The sequence below is a fragment of the Triticum aestivum genome, chromosome 5A, assembly GCF_018294505.1.
Source record: "Triticum aestivum cultivar Chinese Spring chromosome 5A, IWGSC CS RefSeq v2.1, whole genome shotgun sequence".
Lineage (NCBI taxonomy): Eukaryota > Viridiplantae > Streptophyta > Magnoliopsida > Poales > Poaceae > Triticum > Triticum aestivum.
Genome location: NC_057806.1, coordinates 647,112,494 through 647,116,960, shown reverse-complemented (window position 1 = coordinate 647,116,960; position 4,467 = coordinate 647,112,494). Strand labels below are relative to the sequence as shown.

The 4,467-nt window shown below is 50.1% G+C and overlaps 1 pseudogene; it reads right to left on the bottom strand.

Annotated features, from left to right (window-relative positions):
* Positions 1-863: 863 nt before the first annotated feature.
* On the bottom strand, positions 864-2,372 carry LOC123108174 (uncharacterized; annotated as a pseudogene).
* Positions 2,373-4,467: the final 2,095 nt, after the last annotated feature.

Here is a 4,467-nt window from a genome sequence, read left to right as displayed (position 1 = left end):
TCATCCGGCGTGTTCGAGGGGTTGTCGTGCTTCACTCTGTTTTTTGGAGTCGGAGTTGCTGAGGAGGGCCCTTGCGGCAACGATGACGCGAGGCGGGTGGTTGGTTTTGGTGCAGGCTCAGCGCTTTTTTCCTGCAATGCTCGTTGACAAAGTCAGAGCTACCTAGTAGCCGGCGTGTGCGGTTGATTGTTTGGCATCGGCCGGCGCAGGCCTTGGCGTTTGCTTGCGGTGAGGGCTACATTGATGGTTGTCGATTGTGGAGTCGGAGTCGCCCTCATGGAGGTGTGATGACGATGACACTAGGTTGCAACCTTGAGGGCGTTCTCTCCTTAGTGACGTGTGTGCGTTCTTGTGTTGGTTGCCAGGTCGCCGTGTGTGTCCTGTGTGGACGTGTTGTAACAGTTTTCGCTTGGTTTTTCATTGATTAACCAGGCAATTCTTCTCTTCTTTATTAATAAGATGAGGCAAAGCTTTTGCCTCCGTTTAAAAAAAAAGTAGAAACACAAGAATGCACTGATTTTGAGATTTAAACCGAACATTTGAAAAGAAAAAGAAAAAGATAAAAGAAGCAATGGTCTCTAGAGCTCTCTAAAAATACAAGCACACTAGTTGCTCTTTGCTCCCAGCATCATTTAGGCACGCACAACGAGCTCCGTAAAACGTCTCGAGCTTCATCCAGCAGCAGAACATGATAAACAAGACCAGAGGATTCAGCCTTCATCGAGACCATTACGACATATATAGCGAATTAAGGTAGCAACAGAACACAGCTTCCGGCAATTAGAAGTTGAGTTTAATTACAGTAGCAAATATAGCATTGTCAGACTAGTCACCAAGAAGTATCAAGGACATCCTCTAATTTCCTCAAAAAGAATAACAGCCTCTTACAATGCAGTCAAGCTGAAATCACGGTTGATCAAGCAAGGGTAGTCATCAGTCAAGCAGAATGTGCGCAGATAACATCAAGTAGGAGTAGGAGGAGTGGTAGTACTAGATTCAGATTCAAATTACCATCTGTTAGATGATTCTTTTTTTTCTTGGGCAGAAGATCATCAGACCATCCAGTGTGGCTCGGGCAGAACTTGGCGGCAAACAGGGAAGGCATGACGGGACGGAAACCTTTGGAAGGCTGGTCTTTGTCTCGCCACTTGGGTGAGAAGCCATCTTTGATCGGACGATGGCTGCAGGACAGGAGAGATTTTGTGCGCATGTTGATGCTGATCACACACTCAATCTCCCTGCATAGCCGAGCCCTTCTCTCCCAATCGAGGTAGTAATCTCCCAGCAAGAGGTAGAGGACACCAACCTCGTCGGCCTTGAGGACTGGGCACTGCGGCATGGCCTGCGGCAGCCTCTCACGCTTGTAGGCCTCCGACTGCCAGAGCAGCGGCAAGGGCAGCTCCATGTCTTCATCTCTCGTCCATGAGTGAAGGTCTGGCGACAGAGTCCAGCTCCGCAGCACAACGTCGGCAGGGGGCGTGTTGTCACGGGGGTTTGTCGCCACTGATGGTGACAATGGAGATGAGCTTTATGGAGTCCCCGACAGGGCCCATGGTCCGACGATCCTTGGGGTAACTGCGGGAGAAGTCACGGCCTTGGCACTCCTCGGGAAGATGAATGAAGTCGAGCTCCACGTGGTCAAGGTCTTCGCTGGTAGTGGTACCGGTGGATGGCATGTCACAGACAATGGCGCCAAGCATGAGATCGGCTCAGAAAACCTTCCCTTTGAAAGTGAAGGCCGCGTCTACTTTGTACGCCGGCTGGCGCGGCACCTGGGTATGCGGGCTGAAGCGCGCCTCCTGCTTCGTCCACTTCTTGCCAGCGGCATGGCTCGACCACCGGAAGATGATGCCCGACGACCCCTGCAACACTCTGTCGCGTGTAGCGAAACGGAACCCCAGATTGAACAGATCGTAGGAACCGTCGTCGCGTGGCAGGACGGCAGGTTGCCTCAGGAAGAAGAAGGGCACAGAATCAACTCTCGACGCGAAGTCGTAGCCCTCGAAGGAATCCATGGTGGCGGGGAGCAGCGAGAGCGAGTTCTTGGCTGCGTCGTAGACGAGCCCGTACCACCTGTCGCAGAACCCCAGAGTCATGACGAGGTAGTTCTCCACGACGGAGTCGAGGACGCACCCGATGCCTCGCTCCTGCGTCTCGATCTTGGCGCGCACGGACAAGGTGGGGAGCTCCGGCGGCTCGACGAGGTGCGCGTCGAGCGAGAACTGGTCCAGTATCCAGGACCCTTTCTCGATGTCCCCCCAATCTTTGCTCGCCTTGGCCATGATCTTGTCTTCCTGATGCTTCTCCTCGGCGTCGAAGACCGGGACGTGCTTCCTCAGTACGACCCAGGAAAGCCTCTTCGGTGAAGACATGGCGAAAGATCGCCGGAGATGTGGCTGGGATTGGGAGCCCTCATTGATGGATCGTTTTTAGCGGCCGAGTTTGAGTCTAAAAAAATGTTTTGAGTCATTTAGGAATTATATATTGGAGAGTTTAGGAATTCTTTTTACTTCCCGGTCTCATCGCTCTGATAAGGCATCCTGACGTAGAGTTTTGATTCTTCTCTCCTCAAATTTCACTAAAAAAAATTAGGATCACGCGGGTATCTTGAAATCGTTCCGATGGTTTTGTGACGAGAACATTGTTCTTGGTGCCTCCTGTCTTTAGGGGTTGTGGCAGTGTCCCGGGAAGTTGAGCTCCGAGGTGTTGTCGTCATAATTTTATCGTTGCAGTTCTGGAATACATAAGTTTAGTACGCCGACATCGAAAATCTCTTTTATGCAGTTCGTTGGTGAGATAACCTCGACGCCACCCAGTACTGGGGCGGGAGTTCGGGAGTATCGCCATAACTTGTATAACGGATGCTTTTCGAAGGTTGAGGTAGATGGTTTCCGAAGTTTTTCTCGGTTATGTGTTGAAGGATGGATACGGCATGATGTAACGCCCCGGACACACCCGCCGGTGATCGTTACTCCTGGCGGGATGTAGACTAGCCCCACAGATCAATACTAGTATTTTCTGCGCACTTTGTCCTCACTCATGCGCACCCGGGAGCAACTTCCCGGTCGGTCACCCATCCTGATACTACTCCAAGCTGAGCATGCTTAACTTTGGAGTTCTGTCCGAATGGGCTACCGGAAAAGAAGGAATTCCTTATTTATATGAGTAGTCTATCATCCCTAATAAGCCAGGCCATCACATACACCCCCACTCAGAGGAACCGACGTCCTCGTCGGGCCACAGGAACGTTCCCTCTTGGCACATACGTCTGTGCTTCCAGTCCAGTACATGTGCCATGCCGTGTGCCACGACGGGTCACAACTGTCATGAGCAACATGACCACGCACCTGTCCGCAACCATCCGTGTAACCGCGAGGGTCGGCTCTGATACCAACTTGTAACGCCCCGGACACACCTGCCGGTGGTCGTTACTCCTGGCGGGATCTAGACTAGCCCCACAGATCAATACTAGTCTTTTCTGCACACTTTGTCCTCACTCATGCGCACCCGGGAGCAACTTCCCGGTCGGTCACCCATCCTGATACTACTCTAAGCTGAGCACGCTTAACTTTGGAGTTCTGTCCGAATGGGCTAGCGGAAAAGAAGAAATTCCTTATTTATATGAGTAGTCTATCATCCCTAATAAGCCAGGCCATCACATAATGGTATCGGAGCCTCCCGAGTCCCGATCCCCGACTCGAAAACCATAAGTTTAGGCTTTAGGCCGTTTGCTGATGCCTGTGGACGGTGGAGATGCGGCCATACCCAAATAACTTTTTTTAGGGGACCATACCAAACAACCAGAAGGAACCCTATTGGGCTTCATTCTGTTGGGCTTCTAGAAGCCTGGGTGGCTTCTGGCTGGCCACGGTTATTGTTCCCTCAAAAAAAGAAAACTAGGGTTATTACAGTCAATAAGTGGGTCTAGGTGAGGGCCTGGTTTGATCTAGTTTTTAGTTGAGCATCAAAATTAGGTGTCTGCCCGAAGAAGTTTGATATCTGCCATTTAAATGTAGTGTGGTGGAACATGCTGATTTTTGTTGCGGTGCTGTTTAATATGATGGTGGTATGTATGCAAACTTTGATGGCAATGGATGCTTGTAGATGTCACTTAATGTACAAGTTGAGTTGATGTCGAAACTTTGTGAACTTGCTGTGGTCAAATGGTGTGATGGACGTTAATGAAAATTGGGTGGGAGTGGTGTTTTGTCATGGTTAATCAGCATGACAAGTTTGAGCTTAAATGGATGGATGGAAAATACTCCTTCCTTCACAAAGTGGTTAGGTGGATGCAAATTTGGAAAATTGTGGAGGGAGTTGTGATGGGTTGTTTATGCTCAAAGCTTGTGTGATAGTCATGATATGATGGTATGATGGTGTGCACAAAGTTTCAGCTTCATAGGATGAAGGCACAATGTACTTGCTTCACAAACTGACAAATCTAGCAGAAACCCTAAATGGATGCTC